The sequence below is a fragment of the Elephantulus edwardii genome, unplaced genomic scaffold (assembly GCF_000299155.1).
Source record: "Elephantulus edwardii isolate Elephantulus edwardi_28Jun2011 unplaced genomic scaffold, EleEdw1.0 scaffold00176, whole genome shotgun sequence".
Lineage (NCBI taxonomy): Eukaryota > Metazoa > Chordata > Mammalia > Macroscelidea > Macroscelididae > Elephantulus > Elephantulus edwardii.
The window spans coordinates 4,755,724-4,782,068 of record NW_006399926.1 but is presented as its reverse complement, the minus strand read 5'-3'; the positions used below and the strand labels follow the sequence as shown (position 1 = coordinate 4,782,068).

General features: G+C 38.9%; 1 protein-coding gene and 1 pseudogene across 1 annotated transcript in view; one reads left to right on the top strand and one right to left on the bottom strand.

Annotated features, from left to right (window-relative positions):
* GATAD2B (GATA zinc finger domain containing 2B) overlaps positions 1 to 26,345 on the bottom strand; it is a 175,557-nt gene that overhangs the window by 79,078 nt on the left and 70,134 nt on the right. The window lies entirely within an intron of this gene.
* Positions 17,293 to 26,345, top strand: part of LOC102867212 — a 25,652-nt pseudogene continuing 16,599 nt past the window's right edge.

The window sequence follows — 26,345 nt, the reverse complement described above, 5'->3', positions numbered from 1 at the left end:
ATTAGCCATGTGTATTGCAATGAACAATCGAACAGACTAGAGTTGGGGGGGATATGTATAAATTAGAAATTTTCATTCAAATAATTTTTTTTAAATCCTCTTCTCTGAGATTCAGTAAGCAAGTATCACACTGACAAACTCTTGATGAACGGTAAGGATTTTTAACCAATGCTGTGAAGTTGATTCCCATTCATGGTGAAATCCACTAGATTTCCAACAATGTACATTCTTACAAGAAGAGGCTAGCCATCTTTTTCCTGAGGTAGGACTAGTGAATTCAAACTACAGTACTTTTTGGTCAGCAATCCAACCTATTATGCAGTATGTCATCAAGGCCCCTTTAGATGATACTACCATTCTAAGAACTACGGAATGTCACAGTTAACTCTGGATGATCTTTACCTACTTAACCTCAAAGTTAGAAGAAAGTTGGTCTCTCACTGTATTTTGTTTTTCAATTTTCCATTAACTGGGTGTGGTGCTAAGGGTTTATTCAAATGGCTTTCCTAGAAGTGACTTTGACTTTGCCATGTGGATGTGTGAGAATTAAGTGAACAGGTTATGCTAATCTATCCACAAGGGAACTGGCTAGTCTTACCACTAAAGTGAGCAGATTCAGCATGAGATTTTGAGAACCTTACCACCGGCAAAGAAGAAGAAGGCATGCAGAGTGCATATCCTTCAGGGCCAAAGACTGCTGCCAACTCAGACCACGACCTATAGAAAAACAGCAGCCAGCAGAACCATGTAACAGATGTGAAACTGAGCTGACCCTGGGACTGCTACCAATGGAACCAGAGCTAGAAGCCTTTGTTCAAGTGTGTTGGGGAACTGGGACAGGGAGAGCCATATATAACTGTTAGTACTAAGCACTTTGTAACACAGGTCTAAAGTTGTGAGGCTGAAGCACCTGTGTACACATTGCAGAACTGTTCTGAGTGTACATTGCTGCCAAGCTGAATTACAGCATTTTTACTTCCCTAATATGATTCTGTATGGTTTGTGAGCTACTCCAACGGATCTTGGATCTAATAGAGCAAGAAGACTGGTGTTGGGAAGAGTATAAAGAGGTGCAGGAGCATGGGGGACATGTCCGAACTCATGGGAATTGGTTTTGCACTGTAGATGATAATGCTAAAGACAGTTCCTCTTTGGAGAGTTAGTAAAGGTCAGATATTGCCATCTCCACGAGGCTCTTGCTCTTTTTACACTGGGAAATAATCTCCCTTAATTCATTTGTAAAGGCAACTGGAAAGAGTGAGTTCAAGCAAGCTATCTGGAGCTAGGAAGGACCTTCGGGTTTCCTTAGAAAGAACAACAAGCCACATTGGTAGGTTCCAAAAAGACTTACAAAAAAACATTCAAGGTCTGTTGGCTGAAGATGCGGTCGTGGTGGTGGTGGTGGTGGTTGAGTATGGAATCAGACCAACCTATAGTTGGTTTTCAGAGGCAGTAAATCACACAGGAAGAGATTGCTCATCTTTCTTCTGAGGAGTAACTGGTCGATTTGAACCATATGTCTTTGGGATTATAGCTCAAGTTCTTACAATTAGGCCACTAGAGCTGCCACCAAAAATGTCAAAGAACACAAATTCTAAGATTTATCTAACACAAATATAGATGTTCTCAATTAGCAAAATTTCTCTGATAAACCATTATTATAGGATAAAGATAAACCAAGGAGCTTAACCAAGGAGCTTACATGTTAAGCTACTAACCAAAAAGTCAGGGTTCAAATCCACAAGCTGCTCTGCAGAAGAAAGATGGGCAATCTTCTCCTATAAAGAACTTGAAGGAAGACCACTATAAACCAGATTCATCTCCACAGCAGGGGGTACAGGACAAACTAGAAGGAAAGCTCCTTCATACTAAATCCTCATTATTCCAAAAGGCCAAATGGCAGGAGCAAAGATAAACTCACATAAAATAAAGAACAACAATAGTATCTCTTTTTCATTAATACACCTCATTTATCATATTATCATACACCTATTTATAATTTTCAGCTAACATTAAAAGCTCTTTTGTGCAAACATTACATCTAGAATGGGAGAAGGCATCATGGTAAACTGAGCAGAATTATCATTTCTAAATGTATATTGAGTTTCATGCAATACATGAAAGATAAAATTTTCTGGTTTGGTTAGAAAAATTGCAAGGCTTGCAACATGGGTTTTTTGTTTGCTTTTTTATTTTTTCTTTTTTAGTTGCGATGTTTTAAAATTTGGCGAGCTCTAGTGGTCTAGTGGTAGGAAACTGCACTGCAATCCCAGAGGTGCGTGGTTCAAATCCACCAGATGCTCTGCTGAAGAAGGAGGAACAATCACCTCCTGTACCAGTCAGATCCAATTTGATGTTACACACATAAAATGAATGAATGAATGTATGTTATCTTTAAAATTTATGACAAACTTTACAAGTTTGTCCAACTTTCTGTGTGTGTGTGTGTGTGTGTGTGTGTGCGCGCGCACCATCAAATCAGGTCTAATTGATACAGGAAGAGATTGTCCCTCCTTCTCCACCAGAGAATCTAGTGGATTCAAACTGTGCACCTCTGGGATTGCAGTGCAGCTTCTTGCCACTAGGCCACCAGAGCTCGCCAATTTGTCCAACTTTTATGTGCTGATTTTCCTTTTGCACAATTCTAACTTGTGGCCAGTGGCAAAGTGAGGATATCACCTTTTTTTTAAATTTCTTTATTGTGTGTGTGTGTACATACACCATCAAATCGGATCCAACTGGTACAGTAGGGGATTGCTGCTCCTTCTCCAGAGGAGCATCTGGTGGATTTGAACTGTGTGCCTTCGGAATTGCAGTGGAGCTTCTTGCCACTAGGCCACCAGAGCTCTAGGATATCACCTTTTTATAATATCATATATAAAACAAAAAATATTTTTTAAAAAAACCCTACAGGTACTATTGTCCATTTATCTGGTTCTCTATTTCTCCTTAAAAGTACTTACTTTCTTACCCACCCCATGACCCTGGGAAGTCTGAAATATCAAACACTAATTAAGTCCTCCATAATCTAAAAAAAAAAACCCCACCAACAATAGACAAATTGCAGCTGTTAAATCAAGTTAAGCCATTTTTCTAGTCTTCTTCAAGCATATCACCTTCTAACGGGGTCAGGAAGAAGAGACCCAGAACTTCTCTTGCAAAAGACTTATTACTTCCACTAGAACATGGTAACTACTACTTCAACAGAGAAATTATGTCTCTTTTTGCTACAAAACAAATACCTGATTTTTGCTGTTGATGATGATGCTTAAGATGGCAAAGAAATAAAGGGGCAAAGAGGGGTTGTTCAAAAGGGTATTTCTCATGTTTTTTGCGTCCACCTCTCTGTGTTTAAGTCCAAGCAAGCAGAGATGACGCAGCCTTCCTTATATAATAGCTGTGATTTCCTAGACTGCAGGCCTTTTCCTTTGTGTTCTGTATATACTTACACACACGAGTGCGCGCATTCTCATTGCTTTGCAGCCCCTGGCATGATGCCAGCACTCAGTCAGCTGGTTGACTCCATTCACAGGGAAGGGTTGGAACTGACATGGAAAAAGGAGGGGGGAGTAAGGGTAAGGGGGAGTTAGAACCATCACTGCCACAGACAAAAGAAATTTGGAGGAAAAAAAGGAAGAAAGCAAGCAAGCCTTAGTTTAACATTTTTCTTACAGCTTTAGTTTGAGAGTTAGAGAATCTGAACATTACAGCAAGTGGATGAAGCTCGGGAAAGATGATCCAAACCAAAAGAAGCTTTGTATGAGAAATAATCATTCCCCTCCATAGATTTTCAAAAATCAACAGTGTTTAATAGTTTAATCCCATCAGAAACTTCAGAATATTATCTTTTATAACATCAGAAAAGATCTCTGAAAATCTCAGAGCAATTTTGAGCTTTTGCTTTGGGGGGGGGAATGTTTAATAAAGGAAAAAAGGCAAGATGGTTGAAAAATACTTACAGGTATACATTTTTCTGCTCCCTCCTTTAGCTGCCAGGATAATTGGAGACAAGAAAGGGGGGAAACAGAAAAAGCAAGAAAAGAAGGAATAAGAAATGGGTTTACTTTTTGTGGTTTTTTTTTTTTCTGGAGGGTGGGGAGTAGGTTCTCTTTCCCTTTTCTATTTTAAGTGAGATCCTTTCTGTAGCAGAGGGGCGGCCCCATGTGTGCCAACCCCCTTGAGGACCTGTGCAAGCCCGGTCTCCAAACGGGCACTGCCCTGCCAATCACATGGCGTACTGTTATATAAAACAAAAGAAACAGGGGGATGCTTACTTTTACCCATGATGCTTAGCGAGGGCAAAAGAGGGGAGGGGAGAAAAAAACCAGTTGTAGCCGGTTTATAACCTCAGGACATGGAATTATCTTTTAATTTCTAAAAGTCATTTGTGGTACAAAAGTCAGTTAATCCCCCTACCCTAACTATCCCCCTCCATTATTCTGGCTTGGTGCCAAACTTTGTCTCATTCATGAGAGTTAGTTTCCTCTCAGATCATGATGCTTTAACTATTTCGTTACCAAAGCCAAAACACATCACCACCACCAAAGAATTTCAAATGAAAGAAAAAAACAAAACCACAATCCTAAGTGACTATCCTGCCAGTCATACTTCTTTCCTTTATCTATTACTGAAGTGTGAAGGAACAGATAGATAATGATAAGACGAGGATGTTCACCAAAAACTTTTTCTAAAAACTGTAGAAGTTACATACTCCCCTAGCAATAAGAACCATTCAGGGCAGCTGAATCCACAGCTAACAGAAATAACACTGAAGTTCAGAAGCAAATTATGAATATACATATCTCCTCTGAAACATACTTTAAGAATAGCTCTGTCCAGTTACAGTATTCCTGCAACATTACTCTAGTTACCTGTGTCACAACTGAACACTCTCTCTTGCAAACCAGTCCCTTCCCCTACACACTCACACACATATTTCAAGTCATTCTACAGACATATATGTTTAGTCCCCTATTCTTTTTTTCTGTTTTTTTAACTGTCTCCATTCAGCTTATGAAAGTTTTCATTTTCCCCCCAAAAGTAGGAAAGGATTAGAGAGTGATGGGTAAGAAATTCAAGCGAGCAATTCACCATGATCTTCCGTGTAACAGAATAAACAAATACCACTTTCACGATTGCTGGTATATTTTGAGTCCACTGCAGTGGTTATTATGTCAATCCATCTCATGAAGGGTATTATTCTTTTTGCTGAACTCTAGCTTACCAAAAATAATATTTCTTTTCAATAGTCTTTTGTCATAACTGATGCCCAAAATTATTTTAGAGACTCACTGACTCTAAGACCTTTGACTCTAAAATCTTTGTTTTTGAGGAACTAAGTTCTGTATAAACAGTAACAAAAAACAAAAGAGAGGGCAGGGCTTCCTTACTTTTCAAAGGGATGTAGTATGAGAGTACACTGCTGTAATCACAAGGTTGAATTCACCAATGGCTCTGAAGAAGATAGATGGGCAGTCTTCTCCCTTTAAGATTTACAACCTTGGAAACCCAGTATATGGTCACTGTAAGTCAGAATAAACGCGACAGCACTGAATGAGGAATCAACATACCTCAGAAGATACTATGATCTTCATCCATAAAGATTACAACCAAAAAAACCCTACTGGGAAGTTCTACTATGTCACATAAAAATCATTAAGTCAGAATGAACACAACAGCACTCAACATCATCGTCAATATACAACTCCAAACACCTGCCTATTTGGGCCACTAAAGTTCAAATCCTAAGTCCTTTTTAAAAGTACTATTTCCATCAGAATAATTAACAAACAGCTTGTTTTCTTAAATGTTAATGTTTCTAGAAACCAAAGAATATAGATTAAAAAGGCATAAAAATTATCTACATCTTGTACAATATGCTCCTGTGAGATTTAAAGCCTCAAAAAATCCAATGGTCAGCTATTGTAAGGGTTGAATGTAATCTTAAAGAGCGCAAGTTCTAGGATTTCCATTCTTCTCAGAGTCAGTCACAGTCTGTTGTGATCCACACAGTAAAATGCCTCTGCACAGTCACTGAAACACAGACAGTCCTCTGGTACTCTCTGCTTTCAGCTAAGATCCATCTGGCATTAGCTATAATATCTCTAGTGCCACGGCGGCGTCTAAACCAAGCCTGCACTTCAGGTAGTTCTCTGTTGATGTAGACAATCAGAGTTTTCACAAAATGTTGAGAAGAATCTTTCTTGCAAGTGATTATCAAGGATACTGTTCGATAATTTCCATACTCTGTCAGGTCACCTTTCACACTTGATTGTGCTTATGCAAAACCTATACTTGGACCAGGAGGCAGTTGTCAGACCAGAGCCCAGAAACACTGCATGGTTCAAAATTGGGAAGGGTGTGTGTCAAGGATGTGTCCTATATCTCCTTATCTTTTGAATCTATATGCAAAACAGATTATCCAGGAGGCTGGGGTCTATGAGGAGAAGTGTGGCATCAGGATTGGAGGCAGACTCATCAACAATCTGCATTATGCACATGACACAACCCTGCTTGCTGAAACTGAGAAGGACCTGAAGTGCTTGCTGCAGATGGTCAGGGACTGAAGCCTTCAATATGGATTGAACCTCAATATCAAGAAAACAAAGATTCTCATCACTGGGCCAATTGGCAGCATCATGATAGATGGTAAAGAAGTTGAGATTGTTAACAGTTTCAGTTTGCTTAGCTCCACAATCAACACTCTTGGTACCAACAGCCAAGAAATCAAAAGATGAATTGCACTGGGAAAATCTGTTGTCAGGGACCTCTCCAGAGTATTGAAGAGCAACGATGTCAGTCTGAAGATTAAGGTGAGCCTGATACAGGCCTTGGTCTTTGCAATTACTTGCTATGCATCAAAGAGCTGGACAATGACTAGGGATGACAGAAGGAGAACTGATGCCTTTGAGCTGTGGTGCTGGAGAAGAGTACTGAATACACCATGAACTGCTAGGAGAACAAACAAGTTTGTGCTGAAGAGGGAGAAGCCAGGCTGCTTCTTGGAGATAAGGATTCTGAGGCTTCATCTGACATACTCTGGACATGTTGCAAGGCAGGATCAGTACTAGGAGAGGGACGTCATGCTTAGGAGGATGGAGAGACAGCGCAGGAGAGGAAGACTCTTGATGAGATGAACTGATTCAGTCACTGGGGTAATGGGGATATGTGCGTGAGAGACAGTAAGATTGGCAAAGGATAGAGGAGGGTTTAGGGCTGTTGTATATAGGGTCGTTATGAGTTACAAATGACTCTACGGCACATAACAATAAAACAATCTAAAAAATGTAATCAGGGCAAAAGTACACTCTGTTTTGTGAATGTGTAAATGCACATGTTGATTCTCTGGCTGAGGCTGCCTTCTGATATGGATACGGTATGGTAAACAAGAAGAGTCATCCAGTAAGAAACAGTTGTTTTTGTTATGTCAGCAACAGGGTCAATCAGGACTCATTAGCAACCTATATACAGGAGCTCTGAAGCCTGCTCTATCCTAAGCCAATCTCACTGTCTCTAACACACCTACCATCAATCCATCTCATCTGGTGTCTTCCTCTCCTGCACTGTCCTCATCCTATTGTGCTATCCTTCTCCAAGGACTGGTCCCTCCTGGCAACATACAAGTAGCAATTAAACAATATGCTATTTTGTGACTCTAGTCAACATGCTTTTTTCGCTTATAAAATTTCTAAAGTAAAAGCTGTAAGGATTACAGGTGAAGAGAACATTCAGCCATTAGTTCCTTTCCCCTTATTTCTGGACTAGCTAAGGTCTTGAGTGGTTCACTCTGTCCCCAGGCTATTTCTTGCTGGCCAGAGAAGTGCAAAATATGGTGACCCCAACATGGTATGAGAGCAACAATCTATGTGTTGGTTCTGATTCAACAGCACATCAAAATCCAAAGATAGTAATTTAGAAAGAAAAATTTCTCTAAGCAATCTAATAGTAGCTTCAACATTAGAAAACTGAGCTGAACTGAAATAGGTCATACTGGCTATTGGCATAGGCATCATATAATTTATAAACTAAAAGGAAAGCTATCAAATCACAAAACCTATCACACTAACCATAACAAGATAAACAATCCAATTAAAAAATGGGCACAGGATATGAACAGACACTTCACCAAAGAAGACATTCTGCCAACAAGCACATGAAGAAATGTTCAAAACCCCTAGCTCTAAGAGAAATGCAAATCAAAACAACTATGAGATATCATCTTACTCCAGAAAGAATAGTAAAATTTAATAGAACAGCAAATGCTAGCGAGGTTGTGGAGAAACTGGAACCCTTATTCACTATTGGTGAAGTGCAAAATGGTGCAACCAACCACTGTGGAAAATGGTGTGGCGCTTTCTCAAAAAGTTGAAAAAAAAAGATACCATTTGACCCACCAATTCCACTACTGGGGATATACCCCAAAGAGATCATAACTGGCATCCAAGAAGATATATGCACACTCATGTTTATTATAGCTTTGTTCACAATAGCAAGGAGTTGAAAACAAAGTAAGTGCCCATCAACAAACGAATGGAGAGAGAAGCTGTGGTGTATTCACACAATGGAATACTATGCTGCACTGAAAAACAAGGAACTCATGCAATATTATTCAAAATGGGTGACCTTGGAGGACATTATGCTGAGTGAGGTATCTCAGTCACAAAAGGACAAATACTGCATGGAGCCACTGTTGTAAAACAAGACTGACCTCGGGGTTGGGGGTAGACTGGGTTCAATAATGTATACTGCATTGAAACATAAGAGGGAGAAAACTTTTTAAAAGGGATATGTGATTAGGTATTACTGTCATGACAGGAGTCCAGAACGAAGGCTGCATAGTGGAGTGGACCTAGGGGTAGGGACTGTAAAACAATGAAAGAATTTTACTTTTCAAAGAGAAGAGTTACAGAGAAAAGTGCAATAATGAATTCATGGAAATCCAAAGTCTGTAAATTTTCATTAAAATTAATAGTAATTTTTTAAAACCTACAACACACACACAAAGCAATTTTAATAGTCTACCACAGTGATTTGAATGCTAGGATAATATCCCTACATATACAAGAAAACCTGTTAGCACAACTCTTTTTCAAATATGCATACAAACAACTAAAGCCAAAGAGAAGGAAATTAAGAATTTTTACCAACTTTTGCAGTCTAAAACTGATCAAACATGAAATCAATGTGCACTCATATTAACTGGTGACTAAAGCATAAAAGCTAGAAACAAAAAGGACTGGTAATCAGAAATTATGGACATAGTGACAGAAATGAGGTTTGGGATCTAATAAATTAATTCTGTATAATGATTTATTTATTGCAAACACCTTTTTTAAGAAAACACAAACCGTGATTATACGCATGGACTTCACCTGATGGGCTACACAGGAATCAAAATGACCGTATCTGTGGAAAGAATCACTGGAGTAGCTCAATGTCAGCAATCAAAACCATGCCAGGACTGACTTTAAGAGACCATTAATTATTCATATACAAGTTCAAACTGAAGCTGACTAAAAACAGTAAGTATACAAGAAACAAAATACGGCCTTGCGTCCCTCCCTTCTGAATTAAAAAAGCCTTCTGAAGAATAAATTTGAAGCACTGAACACAAATGATTGAATATCAGATGAACTGTGGGATGACATCAAGGATATTATTCAGAAAAAAGCAAAGGGTCATTTGCAAAGATAAGAAAGATTAAAACAGAAGAGACTCTGAAAATTGTTCTAGAACATCAAGAAGCCAAAACAAAGAGAAGATACAGTGTAGTTAAAAAAAGCTGAACAAAAGATTTCCAAGGGCAGCTTGAGAAGACAAAGTATTAAAACAAAATATGCAAAGAGTGGAAGTTACAAAATAAAAAGGAAAAACTCGGAGGGCATTCATTTGTCAAGCTAAAGGAGCTGAAAAACAAATTCAAATTTCAAGTCAGAATACTGAAGAATACTCCAGGCAAAATCTTGGATGATCCAGGGAGCATCAAGGGGGGGGGGGAAGATGGGAGGGAATAATACAGTCAATACTACAATCACAGTACCTAAAAGAATTGGCTGACACAGAATCATTTCAGGAAGAAGTATAATAATCAAGAACCAATTGTGATGAAGGAAGAAGTTCAAAGTGCACTGAAGGCATGGTAAAAAGTTAAGTGCTTTGGAAATAATAGCATACCAACTGACATGTTTCAACTAAATGATACAGCTTTGGACATGCTCACTGTGCAGGAAATTTGGAAGACAGCTATCTGGCTAACTGACTGACCAACTGGAAAAGACATGTATTTATTCGCATTCTCAAGAAAGGTAGTCCAAGAGAACATGGAATTACTGAACAATATCATTAATATCACATGTGTGTATCCAAAACTGGTTGGAACAGTGTACTGACAGAGAAGAGTCAGAAGTTCAAACTGGGTTTTAGAAGTCATAGCACCAGGGATATTATTACTGACATCAGATGAATCATGGTTGAAAGCAGAGGAATATGAGAAGAATGTTTTTCTGTTTTATTGACTATTGGATGGCATTAGACTGTGTGGATAACACTGAGAAGAAAGTGTGCTCATGTAAAACCTATACTTGACCAAGAAGCTGTCATTAGAACAGAGTAATAAACCACTGCACAGTTTAAAATCAATAAAGGAGTGTGCTAATACTGGAACCTTTCTCCAAAACTATTTAATCTGGTCCATTCAAAGGATTGGAATTTATAAAGAACGTAGTATCAAGATTGGAAAAAGACTCATCAATTTGCTTTATGATGATAACACAACCTTGGATGCTGAAAGTGAAGAAACTTGAAATACCTGATATGGATCACATCTCAACATCAAGAAACAAAAATCCAATCAGTAACATCATGTTGTTGTGGTGATGGTGTACCATCAAGTTGGAATCCACAGCTGACCCTCCAGAGGGTTTTTAGAGGCAGTAAATCACACACAAGGAGACTGCCCATCCCTCTACAGCAAAGCAGCTAATGGATTCAAACCACATGCCTGTGGACTGCAGCACAGCTTCTTAAACTCTAAGTCCACCAGAGTTCTCCAACATCATGATAAGATGGAGAAAAAACTGAACAGCAATTATTTTATTCTACTTGAATCCACAATCAACACCCTTGGCAGCAGCAGTCAGGAATTCAAAAGACAGAAAATCTGCTGTCAAGGACCTCTCCAAAGTATTAAGAAGCAATGATGTCAATTTAAAGAATACTGTGCACATGATTCAATCCATGGTCTCTTTTATTACTTGTTATGCTTCTGAATGTTAAACTATGACTAAGGATCACAGAAGAATAGATGCCTTTGAGTTGTGGTGTTGGAGAAGAGTAATATCCTGTGGAATGTGCCAAGAGAACAAATATGTCTTCGAAACAGTACAGCCAACAGACTCCTTGAAGGCAAGGACGGTAAAGCTTCATCTCACATATTCTGGGCATTAGGAAGGACTGGTCTCTGGAAAATTACATCATGCTTGGAAAGGCAGAGGGTCAGCAAAAGAGAAGACAACCCTCAACGAGATGAATGGTCACAGATTATAACAATGGGCTCAAGGATATCAGGGATGACGAGGATGGCAAAGGATAGTAGAAGATTTAGATCACTTACTCATTCAATGGGTCACTAAGTGCTGTAGTCATACCTAACAACTAAAGTACTGGCAGAGCAAGAGATAACAAACCAGTGGAACAGAATTCAGAATCATGAAGTAAATCCATTCACGTACAGTCAAGTGATCTTTAGCACACAGTGATGAAAACGTACCTCTTTACAAATGGTGCTGACCAAACTTTACCCATATGCAGAAAATGCACAAAATCCATCCTTCATACCACACACAACTAACTCAAGATGGATCAAAGACTTACACATAATACTTAAAACTATAAAGATTATAAAAGACAACATTGGAATGTACTTAACACTAAATAAAATTTTTCTTGTACATTGGTTTACTTTAAAAAAAAAAGTACACTAAATAGCCTATCAAATATAACCAAAAAATGAGACATTAAGAGGACAATTAGACATGGGATCTTTTAAAAATTTATTCCTTGTGTTCAAAAGATTTAATAGAATTTAAAAGATAACCTACAGACTAGGAAAAAAAAATATTTGACAGCAATTTCTATCACAAGAGACTAATCTCTAAAATTACCAAAAAAAAAACAACCCAATACCTCATTAAGTTCTTTTACTAGAAATAACCCAATTAAACAATGGGCAGAGGACATAAAAAGACATTCCACCAAAGATGGGGACTACAACCATGTCCATACACAGGTTTGGCAGATAGTATGTCCATATTCCTATTAGTATTTGCTATAAATCTGTTAATGCATATATAGCAAAATCAATAGGGGACAAAGCTCCTTAACACGTTGCCACAAATGACAGTAATACATTGAGGGAAAAAAATATGTGTGGCACCGTGTTAAACATAACCAAATACCCGAAGGAATGAGCTCCTGGTTGTGGGGTCTTAATACTGTATTCTTCAGGGACATCAAGATCAATTGGCATAACAAAGTCCACAAAGACAATGCTATACATCCTACTATGGTAAGTAACAAGTGGAGTTTCAAAAGGTTGTGAAAAGCCACCCAAGATGCAACTCTTAATCTCTCTGGAATGGGGCAAAGAAAAAGAAAACGGCATATAAGAATCTCAAAACTTCCATAACCCAGAGATCAGAAGAACTAGATGACACCACCGAGTACACTAAAAGGGACCAGCACAGAAGATCCTGGAAAGGGTAAGGGGAAATGGACTGCACAAGGCTGAAAAACCATTTAAAAGGTCAGTTTCACTGGTTCAGCAGAGACTGGTAGAATCTCCAAGACTATGGCATCCTTCAAACCTGAAACATAATTCATCCCCTTATCTCAATTTTCACTAAAATAATAGACAGTCCTCTAAAGCAGTCATAAGAAACATGCGGGTCATAAAAAATTACGGCCAAAATTCAGAACAGGAATCCCAGAAAATTTAACTGTGCTTATGTGAAACTTATAAATAGATCAAAAAGCTGTTGTTTGAAAAGAACAAGAGAACACTGCATAATTTAAAATAAGAAAAGGTGCGCTTCACCTTTCTCCATACCTACTTAGTCTATATGCTGAACAAATTATTTGAAAAGCTGTACTATATGAAGAATGTGGAATTACCATTGATGGAAGACTCAACAACTTGCATTGTGCAGATAACACACACTTGCTTGCACAAAGTGAAGGTCTTGAAACACTTGTTGCAGAAGATAAAAAAACCAAGTCTTCAATATGAATTATGTCTCAACAATAAGAAAACAAGTATCCTGACCTCTGAACCAATAGGCTGAGAAAAAAATTTAAGTTGCCAGTAACTTTAATTGGATCTACAATCAACACTCATAGTTGCAGTAGTCAAGAAATCAAAAGATGTGTTGTACTGGTGAATTCTGCTGCCAAGTACCTCTTTATGACCTGGGAGAAAAGTTCAAAACCATGAAGTTCATCAGAGACAAACTGGAATCAAGCTTAGAGAGCCTACTCTTTGATACAGAGATTCCCAAATACAGCCAGAAATGCACAATCTGGAGAGAATAAATTTGATTAATTGGACCTTCTAGATTAAATCCTGTATGCATCAAAAACATTTTCCAACAGAGTGGGGGAAAAAAACCCTACCGACAGGGAAAAAACATTTGGCAATATCATTTCAGACATGGGACTCATTATCAGAAGTTTACAGAATCCCACATGGCCTCCACAAGAAAAAGACTGATAACACAATTACAAATTGAGCAAAAGACAAGGAAAGAATTTTCACAGAGGAAGATGTCTGGATGGCCAACAGACACTTTTTTGAAACAACAGACATTTCTAGAAAAAAAAATGCTCAAAATCACTGGTAATAAGAGAGATGCAAATCAAAACCACTATGAGGTATCATTTCACTCCAGCAGCAGAAGCAAAGTTTAACAGGACAGCAAGTAATAAATGTTGGAGAGGATGTGGAGAGATAGAAACTCTTACACACTGTTGGTGGGATTGCAAAATGGTACAACTACTCCAGAAGGCAGGTTAGTGTTTCCTCAAAGCTGAACATGGAAATTCCATATGACCCAGATAATTCCACTGCTTAAAATAAATATATATACCCAGAGAAAATGAGAACTGAGTCACAGAGACTCATACACCAATATTCAGAGCAGCATTATTCACCATCGCAAGAACATGCAAATAGCCCAAATGTCCAACCACAATGGAATGTATTGAGAAATATGGTACATTGACATGATGGACTACTATGCAGCATGCAGAAGCAATGATTTTTTTAAATCACTACCTAACTTGGGAGGGACTAGAGAGCATTGTTGTTGTTATCAGGTGCCACTGAGTACAACTCATAGCAACCCTATGTACAAAAGATCTGAACCGGGTCCTATTCTGTGCCATCCTCATACTTCCTGACACACAAGAGCCCACTGCAGCAGTCACCATGTCAATCCACCTGGTTGAGGGTCTTCCCTTCCTCGCCAACCCTCTTCCCTTCCCAACATCAAGTACCTCTCCAAGGAATAGCATCACCTAGCAACGTGTTCAGAGTACATGAGGCGAAGCCTCCTCATTTTTGCCTCCAAAGAGCACTCCGGCTGCACACTCTCCAAGATATATCTGTTCATTCTCTTGGCCATTCATGGAATGTTCAGTGCTTTTCCCCAACACCACAGCTCAGAGGCATCAATTCTTTTTCTGTCATCCTTATTCATTCTCCAGGTCTTGGATGCATAGCTAGTAATCAGAAAGACTATGGCCTGAATCAGATGCACTTTAGTCTTAAAACTGACATCACTATTCCTCAATAATTTGGAAAGGTCCCTAACTGCAGATTTTCCTAGTGCAATGCGTCTCCTTATTTCTTGACTGTTCATACCAAGAGAAATAATTGTGAATCCAAGTAAGATGAAGCTGTTGACAGTTTCAATCTCCTCTGCACCCATCATGACACTGCCTACTGGTCTAGTGGTAAGAATCTTTGTTTTCTTTATATTGAGATGCAATCCATACTCAAGGCTGCATTCCTTGATCTTCTGCAACCAAGTGCTTCAAGTCCTCCTCACTTTCAACAAGTAAGGTTGTGTCTGCACAACACAGGTTATGAGTCTCCCTCCTCAATCCCACAAGGATAAATACTGTATAAGAGCATTATTGTAGAAAGTGTATGAGGATCCAAAGGGTGGGAGTAGAGGATTGAGGATGGGTGAATGGGGGTGGGGGGTGGGTAAAGGAAATAGGAAAGATCCAGTGGGCAAAACAATGTATACAAACTTTGTTAAGTAAACCAGTATAAAATAATAAAGACTAAAGTGTGTCTAATCCAAGCCATGGTTTTTCCAGTTGCTTCCTATGCATCTCAAAGATGGACAATGAATAAGGATGTTGTTGTTAGGTGCTGTTGAGTTGATTACAGCCCACGGTGAGTCTTTGAGCAACAAATCTAAACCCTGTCCTATCCTGTGCATTCCTCATAATTTCTGACACACCTGAGACCAATACGGCAGACTCTGTGTCAATCCATCTTCTTAAGGATCTTTCTCTCTTTAATCTACTTTCCACATTTCCAAGCATGATATCCCTCTCCTAAAAACAAACCCAAAGTAGGTGAAATGAGCTTTATTATTGTTGCCTCCAAGCAGTACTCTGGCGGCACCTTCTACAAGACATATTTGTTTGTTCTTTTGGCAGTCCAGGGGATATTCAGTACTCTTTTCCAACACTAAAGCTCAAAGGCATCAATTCTCTTCCTGCCATCCTTATTCGCTGTCCAGCTTTCAGATGCATAGCAAGGGATTAAAAAGACCATTGCTTGAATCAGATGCACTTTAGTCCTCAAAATGACATTACTGCTCCTCAATAATTTGGAGAGGTCCCTGACTGTAGATTTTGGCAGTACAATAAGGCTCCTGGTTTCCTGGACTGCTGGTACCAAGGCTGCTGTCTGTGGAACCAAGTAAGATGAAAAAGGATGACAGAAGAAAAATTGACAACTTTTAAGTGTGGTGTTAGTAAAGAGTACTGAACATACCATGCCACTGTTGATGGGTGCCATCAAGCTGGAAATGACCCACAGCTGGCTATCCAGCAGATTTTCCAAGGTAAAATATCACAGACTACCAAAAGAATAAACAACTCTGTCTTGAAAGTGTAACTGTCAAAAAAAAAAAGTGTAACTGTCTTGAAAGTGACCTCCTTAGAGGTCAGGACAGTGAAACTTTGACTTATCCTGGGCATATTTTCAGGAATCAGTTCTTAGAGACATCATGCTGGGAAAGATAAGAGAATCAGCAAAAGAAAGGAAGACACTCCATAAGATGGACTGACACAATGAATACCAAAATGGGCTTCACCACGACAGAGATCATGAGGATGGCACAGGATAGGGCAAAATTGAGATCTACTGTTCATAGGGTCATTAAAATTGGCAATCAACTTGAAAGCACCTATGACAACAACATAAGGTGACAGGGAACACCACAGAGACACTCATTCCTTAGAATAATCAATCACATAAGGACAAAAGGGCAGCATCCACTACCCAAGGATAAAGCCCAAGGGGCAGGAACCAAAGGATTACTGGAAACAATTACCGGGAGGAACTGGGGAAAGTACAAGTACATTGTGGTTAAATGTTAAAAATTAAAATGTACAAATGGTAGGATGTAAATTCATTTGCTTCATCAACTCCCAAGTGGGGGGGGGGGGACACACACACACACACATACCTCGGTCTTTAGTCTGCTATGACTGTTCTCTAACACTTTGGAGAGGTCCTGGACACCAGATTTCGCTGATGGGGTGATCCATATAGTCTTCTATGACTCATTTTTTTAGAAGCTATTTATTGAGCCTATCTTCTGAGGGACAGCACAGGAGAGGAAGGACCTCTATGAGGTGGATTGATTCAGTGACTGGGATAATTGGGATGGGAGTGTTAGAGACAGTGTGATTGGCACAGGACAGAGCGGAGTTTAGGGCTGTTATACATAGGGTCGCTATGAGTCACAAGCGACTCGATGGCACATAACAACAACAACAACAACAACATCTTCTGAGGAGACTCTGAGTGGACCTGATCCACCAACCTTTCAGTCTGAGGTTGTTTGTAACACTCAGGAATTCCTATCATCAGTTAATTATTCAAAAATTTCAGTATTATAGAGGTTAAAGTAGGTAAATGGTGTTAACTACTGTTGAGTCATATCCAACCTACAATAATCTTGGTATAACCGAATGAGATGTTGCTCTAACATGGCCATCCTCATGACTGCTGGTATGTTTACTACTGTAGATACTAATTCTAATCAACACAAATGAGTTATCCGATCACTAGTAATACGGAGGTACCAGAAATGCTGGTATTTTTCCTTACAACTTTGAAAAGTTAACAATTATACCATCTTCAAATATGCCCTACTTTCAATTAATCATTCATTACCAAAAAGCAAAGCTACTTATTCTAAAAAGGAAGAGGGAGATAAAATCAAAGTGTACTTAACTGTATGAACTGCAAGTTATAAATTTTAAAAAAGTCTGACATATACTGAGCATTTAATGTTTTAAACATGTAAAGATCTCACCCCCATTTTATAGATACAGAAATTAACTCAGTGAAATTAAGAGAACTTAAGTCATTAAGCTAACAGTAAAGACTGGCTCCATTATACAAGGATGTTTTAAGCATTTCTTGGTCAAAATTCAAAAGTCCAGGAAGGAGTGCAGGATGGCAGTAAGGAGTGTGGGACAGTGTTGCCTGCACTACATCCACAGTTATTTGGGGTAAACATTGCTGTCTAGCTTGACCATGTGGGACCCCTTAACTAAGGAGCAGTGAGCGGTAGGTCCAAGAAGCTGCCAGCTGAGTTCCAGTCAGAAGCCTGCCTGCTGAGCTGCTGTGGAACGCACCAGCCAGGAGCAAACAGGTACTCTGGGGAACAAACTCCTCTTTGGCCTGACCACGGGGGACCCCTAAACTCAGGCAATAGAGAGGTCCTGGCCCCTTGACAGAGGTGAGAAGCCACTTCCAGAAGGGAACAACAGGCTTCCCCCATGCTCACTCAGGTACTTTGGGGAACAAACTGCTCTCAAACCTGAGGCCTGCAAGACACAAACATATAGGTGCTTCTCAAAACATTGCTGTGGATCAACAGGGACACTTGAGAACTGCAGGAAAAGCAAGCACAGGCGGGGTACAGCAAATGTCGGCAGAGTAGAGTGAGCCTCTGTGAGTGAAGCAAGCCAGAGGACAGAGCAGTGAGTCTTGGTGGGACCCACCTACCAGAAGCAGGCAGGACAGTGGGAAAATGAGTGAGGTCTCTGCCGCAATCCCCTCCTATGTGCATCTCCCACCCACCAAGTGTGTGTCTATGTGTGCACCCACCCTACATGCATCTGCTTGTGTGCCTGCCCAACGCTCCTCTGGTGCAGTGACGTCAGATCAATAACCAGCTATTGTCTCGGGCATGAAACACACTACCACAGCAATGTCCCAAAAGAAGCAGACTACCTCACTCCCCATACAAGCCCCAGCAATATATTACCCCCCCGCCCAAAAGAGACACAGATAGCAATGGATTTCCTGAAGCCAGAAAGTCTGATTAAACTTTCTAACACAGAAGTCAAAAGAACAATGATTGAATATTTTCAATGGATGAAAAACAAACTTGAAGAATTACAGGACACTGCAAGTAAAAATCAGGAGGAGCTTTAAAAACAATCCAAAACAATGCAAATAAAACTAACGAGGCATTAGATGCACTGGAAAAACAAGAAACCATGATCCAAAATATGAGGTCCAAGGTTTCAGATGCTGTCAACAGGTAAAAAGGGAAGCTACAGACTGGGGGAAAAACTGGTAATGACATGTCAGCTAAGGGACTTATATCTAGAATTTATAAAATACTCGAGCACCACAACAAGATAAACAACCCAACTGAAAAATGGGAACAGGATATAAACAGACACTTCACTAAAGACATTCAGATGGCAAAGAAACACATGAATGTTCAAAATCCCTAGCTCTAAGAGAGATGCAAATCAAAATAACTATGAGATATCATCTCACACCAGTAAGAATAGCAAAATTTAAGAGAACAGCAAACAAACACTGGCAAGGTTGTGGTGAAACTGGAACCCTTATTCATTGTAGGTGGGAGTGTAAAATGGTGCAGCCACCAAAGGAAGGCAGTATGGTGCTTTCTCAAAAAGTTGCAAATACCATTTGACCCAGCAATTCAACTACTTGGAATATACCCCAAAGAAACCAGAACTGCCACCCAAGCAGATATATGCATACCCATGTTTACTGCTGCTTTGTTCACAATAGCAAAGAGATGGAAACAACCCAAGTGCCCATCAACAAATGAATGGACAGAGAAGCTGTGGTATGGAATGGAATACGACATTGCATTAAAAAACAAGGAACTCATGAAAATATTATTCAAAACGGGTGATCCTGTAGGACATTATGCTGAGTGAAATATCTCAGTCACAAAAGGACAAATACTGCATAGGGCCACCGCTGTAAAAGGGGACTGACACTGGGGTTGGGGGGGGAGACTAAGAAAGATGGGATAAATTATCTATACTGCAATGACAGAGGAGGGAAAGAACTGTTTAAAAAGGATTTAAGATTAGGTATTACTGGCATGACAGGAGTCCAGAACAAAGGCTGCATAGTGCAGTGGACATAGGGGGAGGGACTGTCTAACAATGAATGAATTTTTCTTTTACTTTTGAAAGAGAAGAGCAAACTGGGGGGAGGGTGGGGAGGCAGAAAAGTCTAACAATGAATGAATGGAAATACAAAATCACTGTAAACTTCATTAAAATTAATTTTTTAAAAAGATGGAAAAAAATTCAAAAGTCCAATTCTCCAGGATAACTATGCTTGCCTTGCTACTCTCCCTGTAACCCCTAAATGAAAAGTAATGCTACCCAAATACAACTGAAATTTTAAGTATGAACTCTGACAGGCACACAGGATTTCCACTCACAGAAGAGTTTATGTAAGAATTCTTTTGAAAGTGAAGTATGTACATATGTACGTGTCCATGCGCATATGCACACACACTCATTCTCTGCATACATACTTAAAGATCTAATGAGTAAAATATCTGAAAAGGTCAAACCAAAAAGGCTTAAGATCATAAGAAAGAAGGGAGCTCTGGTGGCCTACTAGCAAGAAGCTGCACGGCAAATCAGAAGGCACACAATTCAAATTCACCAGATGCTCTGCTGGAGAAGGAGGGACAATCTTCTGTGCCAGTCGAATCTGATTTGACCGTACACAAGAAAAAGGGGGTAGGGGGAAGATTCTAATAAAGAGGTAATTATTCTTCTGGATTAAAAAAGGAAAAAATAGTCTAAATTACATTAATTAAAAGCTTGCAGATACTCCAATAAAAGAAGAAAACCAAAAAAGAAATATGAAAGCAAAAACTCTTCAGTATCAAAAATAGTCAAACACCATAGCTAAATATAGTCATCCATCTTTGTACTTCATAAATTTTATAATTAATTTGCTAATATTTATGCCAGTTTTAAAAATAACTGATATTATCACTGGTAATATACAAAAGAAACATGCCAGTTAAACCATTACTACATGTACAATTCAAAGACACTGATTACATTCTTCAAGTTGTACAACTATTCTCACTGACCTCTGTTGTTGATTGCCTTCAAATTCAGCATGACTCATAGCAACCTTATGAACAAAAGGCCTGAAGCTCCTCTGTAACTACTGACATTTATTAAAGGTCATAGAATTTCTGGAGGCATGTTATTTAGGAAGTGGATGCCACTCCTGCTTCCAATATGACCTCTACTATTTTTGAAACTTTCAGGTTTCTACTGTCAATTTTTATTCCATGTAATTGTTTTAAATCGTTAAATACTAAAGTTGATGCCAATTTTAATATGTTTCTGTGATCTCCAAGGAGCGCTGGTGGCATGAGATTAAAGTGTAAGGTTGCTAACTGAAAGGCTGGTGACTTAAATGTACCTCAAAAGAAAGATATGACATCTGTTTCCACAAAGAAGCAGTTCTATTCTGCCCTACAGGGGCATTAAAAGTCAGTCAGAACAAACTTGATGGCAAGAGGGTTTGGCATTCCTCACTTCAAAGAAAAAGTTAATTCAACTTAGTGCCTGTCCTAAGGTTGAAAAATAAGACCTACCTTTTCTTGTTTTTTGTTTTGTTTTGTATGTGTGTACCGTCAAATTGGATCTGACTGGTACAGGAGGCGATTGTTCCTCCTCCTTCTTCAGTAGTGCATCTGGTGGATTTGAACTGCACACCTCTGGGATTGCAGTGCAGTTTCCTACCACTAAGCTACCAGAGCTCGCCAAGACCTACTTTTTAAGAAGCCAATTTTACAATTAAACATAGCTATAATTTTAACCTATTTTGTATAAAATTCATAAGATATTCATTGGTGTTTAAAAAAAAATTCAAGTTCACATTATTGAGCTTTTACTCCTTGACTGCTATCTCCCTCTAACCCTGTTTTGAATGAAATTTAGTAGCACAGTCCATAGGGTGTTGCACAGCTAACTAACGGGCTATATGTCAGGTAACGTGAGTCTATCAGCTGTCCAAGGGTACAGTCTCCTCCTGAAGCTATTTATAGCCTTAGAAGTTCAATGGAGGATCACTATGAGTCAGAACGACTAGACAAAAGTGAGGCTGAAAAACAACTATGAATTATCATCTCACCCCAGTCAGAATAGCAAAATTTAACAGAACAGCAAGCAACAAATGCTGGCGAGGTTGTGGAGAAACTGGAACCCTTATTCACTGTTGGTGGAAGTGGAAAATGGTGTGGAAAATGGTGTAGCGCTTTCTCAAAGTGTTGCAAAAAAAGATACCATTTGACCCAGCAATTCCACTACTGGGAATATACCCCAAAGAGACCATAACCGACATCCAAGCAAACATATGCACAATCATGTTTATTGCGGCTTTGTTCACAATAGCAAGGAGTTGGAAACAACTTAAGTGCCCATCAACAAACGAATGGCTAGAGAAGCTGTGGTATATTCACACAATGGAATTCTACATTGCATTGAAAAAACAAGGAACTCATGCAATATTATTCAAAATGGGTGACCGTGGAGGACATTATGCTGAGTGAAGTATCTCAGTCACAAAAGGACAAATACTGCATGGTGCCACTGTTGTAGAATGGGACTGCCATCAGAGTTGGGGTAAGACTGAGAAAAACTGGATCAGTTATGTATACTGCACTGAAACAGATGAGGGAGAGAACAATTTAAAAACAATATATGATAGGGTATTATGGTTATCACAAGAATCCAGAATTAAGTTTACATAGTGGAGTGTACTAGGGCGGGTATACCAATGAAAGAAATTTTCTTTTACTTTTCAGAGAGGAGCGAACTGAGGGGGGGGGGCAGGGAGAAAAGTGCAACAATGAATGAATGGAAATTCAAAATCTCTGTAAATGTTCATTAAAATTAATAAAATAAATTTTAAAAAAAAAACAGGACATCAGGATTTGGGGGAAACTAAGGAAAGAGGGGATAAATAATGTACACTGCATTGAAACAGAAGAGGGAAAGAACTGCTTAAAAGGAATATATGATTAGATATTATTTTGTATGACAAGAGTCCAGAATAAGAGATGCATAGAAAAATTGGACTGGGGTGGGAATGGGGAATTGTACAACAATAAAATTTTTTATTTCAAAGAGAAAAAAGCGAATTGGGATGGGGTGGGCAGGGAGGAAAATGTGCAACAATGAATTAATAGAAATCCAAGTTCTCTGTAAACTTTCATTAAAATCTCAATTAAAAAAATTGGTAAGAAAAAAAAAGTAAGGCTGAGTCCATTTGAGGAAAAAGAAAATCACCTCATAAATTTCTAATACTATTGCTACAATAACAAATCAAATCACAGAATAAAAAGCTCAGTACTATGACCAACAATCTACTTTCTTCCCCCCCCCCCAGCCATTAAGTGTGGAAAAACTCAACTAGTCAAAAGATGTCAACCCTCAGGCGGCAGGAATTACTTCCTACATATTTATAAATGGTGTATCATGTAATCAGTCCTAAAAATTATTTTCCTTTCCTAAAGCCTGGCACATGAACTAAGAAATAAGTTCAAAGTATACATTGACTCTGTCTCTAAGAATAGATTATGTGTGCTTATTAGCTAAAATAAAAGACGTTCTCCATCAGAGGGGAAATAAGATCTGTCTTCACTTACTTGGTTTAGTCACTACCACTGACTGGGTCAAGCCTCACTAACAGCAATCCTCCATTGGGTTTCTGACACTACAAATCCATAAATGGAAAGAAACCACCCATCTTTCTCAAGAACCTATCATATTTGAATCTCTGACTTTTCAATTAATAACAAAACATGCAATTTACTATGCCATCAGAGTTCTTTAGTTACCCAACAGTTACAAATTAGTAACTGCTTGATATTGAAATATCTACAACTGAAAATATTTCTTAACATTATGGTTAAAACAAAATATTAAGTACAATGCCTGATAAAACAAAATATAGATTTGGTTCTACACAAGTTTATGAGGAAGTAAGAACAAGACTCTGTCCTGAGGCAGTATTAAATTAGAAGCCACTGTTTTGCTCAAAGTACCAAAATAAAAAAGCAAACCAACTGCTTTTGAGTCAATCCTGACTCATAGCAACTCCACTGATAAAGATGTACTCCAAAAGGTTTACAGGGCTGAGCCTGTCAGAAGCAGATCATCAGGTCTTTCCCCCAACCCCCACTGGGTGTCTCTCAATGGGTCTGAAATGGCAACCTTTTGGTTATTAAGAATGATTAACTGTGCCTCCCACAGATGCCCTTTCACAAACTCCTTTCTCAAATTAGTTGTTACTCAGTACTTTCTCAAACTCCTTTCTCAAATTAGTTGTTACTCAGTACTACCAAGTCAAGTACAACTTATAGTAACCCTATGAATAACAGATGTGAACCCTGTCCTATCCTGTAGTTTCTTTAATGTCCTCATTCAGTGTGGGCTTACAGAAAATAAGATTATTGTGGAGGCCATAAAGATGTCTACTGATTCAAGTATTGTTTCAAACTACTATTACATTTTACTCTCAAAAGCTTCAATATAAGACTAAACCAGTTGCTATCAGTCAATTCTGACTCACATGACTCCAAGTGTGTCAGCAGAAAGGTTTTTTCTTTCCTTGGAAGGAAACAGTTTTCATTATGTGTCAGAGTTTTCAATGACTGATTTGTTAGAAGTAGATCACCAAGTCTTTCTTCTAAAGTACTTCAGTTAACAGTCAACCATATTAATGCTTATACTACCCAGGAATGCTATACAGATGGAATTATTAATCAAATATTTACTCTCTCACATGGAACAGATGTTTCGAGACCAGTCTTTTCTATGCAGGTAGCTCACTTTCCCACTGAACACTGTGAATCACTGGATAACATACCACCTCCAAAATTACCTTTATCACGAACCTTATCAAGAATTTTAATGTATGTTCCTCTCAAGTGTGCTGGGAAATTTCACTACCTATTTTCTGGAAAGAAAAACATTAAAATCACCTCAACCATTAAATTAACATTTATACCCATAACATTTGATGATTCTCTTCCAAAATACAAAGCAACTTTTAGTATCCACACCTGGATCAGTATCAGTGACATGACAAACACCTCATTTCTTAATACAATCCCTATCTGATTATTTTCACTCTATTTGTACCTTCCTTGTATCTCTGTAGGGACATCAAGTTCTATTCAGGTGAGTTAAAATCTGCATACTTAATCTGATACTAAAAATCCATTTCAAATATAATCACCAGCCATCAACCAGTAGAGATAATTTTAGAAAAATCAAGAGTTTTAATAATCACGTTGATTTGTTTGCCATAGATTTTTCTATGATTCTCACCACTGGGCCAATTGGCAACATCAGTATGGATGGTGAAGAGATTGAGATAGTTAACAGTTTTAGTTTGCTTGGCTCCACAGTCAACACTCTTGGTAATAGCAGCCAGGAAATCAGGACACAAATTGCATTGGGAAGGTCAGCCATGAGGGACCTCTAAAGAGTACCGAAGTGAAACGACATCAGGCTGAAGACTAAGGTGTGCCTGATCCAGGATATAGCCTTTGCAATTACGTGCTATGCATCGGAGAGTTGGCTAGTGAATAGGGATAATAGAAAGAGAATTGATGCCTTTGAGTTGTGGTGTTGGAGAAAAGTGTTGAATGGACTGCTAGGAGAACAAATAGGTTTGTCCTGGAGAGGGTGAAGCCAGAATATTCCCTGGAGTCACGGATTCTGAAGCTTCATCTAACATACTTTAGGTATGTTGCAAGGAGGGACTGACTAGTCCTTGGAGAGGGACATCATGTTTGGGAGAGTGGAGGGACAGCGCAGGAGAGGAAGACCCTCGATGAGATGGATCAATTCTGTGAGTGGAGTGGTGGGAATGAATGTGTTTTAGACAGCGAGATTGGCACAGGATAGAACGGCGTTTAGGGCTCTTGTACACAGGATCGCTATGAGTCGCAAACGACTCGATAGCACATAACAACATGAATTTTTCTATGCATTTGGATTCTACCTTTTGAACTTGCATTTTTCTGTTCCTAAGAATTTCTCTCTTTTCCCTAGGAGAGAACTCTAAGTCTGTCAATAGCTTAAGCATTTTTCTCTTAGAGTAAGTGTCTCTCTCATCTTTCCTTTTTGTTGTGAAACTTACTGTTGCCTTTTATAATTCACTTAAGTCATAATGCAAAAGTTGTAAAAAAACCCCACCTGCCTTACTCTTTTACTTAATAATTGAGAAACTAAACCAGGCTTCAACCAAGAGAATAAAAGAAAATTTAAGTTAACAAAATAAGTTATCCCAGCTGTATTGCCAATGATTTTCATAAACCTTTCATCTGTCCTCCATTTTTTAGGGGGGGAACACTGTGCAAATTGCTAAGGGCCTGTGGGGTTTTTTTTAAGAGAAAAATTACAAACCACACAGGTTTTTCATTTGTTTATTCATACCTAATTTTCTTTTATTAACAATCTAATTACAATGTTATTTGATCATTTTTGCATTTTGTATTACATTAATATGTTGTTGTTGTTGTTATGTGCCGCCGAGTCGTTTCCGACTCACAGCGACCCTATGCACAACAGCCCTAAACCTTGCTCTATCCTGCGCCAACCGCACCGCCTGACACACCCATCCCGATTACCCCAGTCACTGAATCAATCCATCTCATAGAGGGTCTTCCCCTCCTGCGTTGTCCCTCAACCCTCCCAAGCATGAT